This window comes from Tachyglossus aculeatus, chromosome 2, assembly GCF_015852505.1.
Source record: "Tachyglossus aculeatus isolate mTacAcu1 chromosome 2, mTacAcu1.pri, whole genome shotgun sequence".
Lineage (NCBI taxonomy): Eukaryota > Metazoa > Chordata > Mammalia > Monotremata > Tachyglossidae > Tachyglossus > Tachyglossus aculeatus.
In genome coordinates, this window is record NC_052067.1 from 108,823,149 (window position 1) to 108,823,891 (window position 743).

The following is a 743-nucleotide window of genomic DNA, read 5'->3' on the forward strand; positions in this document are numbered from 1 at the left end:
CTTGTGACCACCTGTGCCAGCAGGCAGAACTCGGAAGTGAGGGTGGGATACCGCTCCCACAACCAAAACTGCTATCTTGACAGCCCAAGCTGAGAATTTAGAAGGTGTTCCTCACCTCCATGCCAGTCAAATTAGGTATGGAGGAGGGGGGAGGGTAGAGATTGGATAAACTGAGGCCGGAAGCCGGAATGGCCTAGGAGCAGAGGTGATATATACCTGTCCCCTCTGACTCTGACCTTCAGGGGCAGTACACCAAGACACGCCCCAGGAGGCCGAGCAGTCGCTGCAGTAGCAGCAGCAGCGGTCAATCAATCAATCAATCGTATTTATTGAGCACTTACTGTGTGCAGAGCACTGTACTAAGTGCTTGGGAAGTACAAGTTGGCAACATATAGAGACAGTCCTTACCCAACAGTGGGCTCATAGTCTAGAAGAAAACACAATTTGCCGAAACCTGGGATTGAACCAGACACCTTTAGATCTTCAGTCTAATGCTCTCCCAACTGAGCTATTTCGGTCCACTTTTGGCCCACATGTCTTTCTCTGCCCAGAAGGCCAGATGCCTGCTTTGCAACCAGAACCAACACACCGAGGGAAAGGGCCACGGGACGGTTGAGTGTCTCGCCTAATGTTCGTGGGTGGGAGCCAGGTGCCCCGCTGCGGATGGGGAACATAAGTGGATTCCTCCCATGTAGGGAGCGCACATGGTGAGAGCTAGCTAGCCACCCACCACGTGCACGAGT

At 53.0% G+C, this 743-nt stretch overlaps 1 non-coding gene across 1 annotated transcript; it reads right to left on the reverse strand.

The window, feature by feature from the left end:
- Positions 1-445: 445 nt before the first annotated feature.
- On the reverse strand, positions 446-518 carry TRNAF-GAA. The gene has a single exon. It is a non-coding gene; the product is annotated as a tRNA-Phe (tRNA).
- Between the last annotated feature and the right edge of the window lie 225 nt (positions 519-743).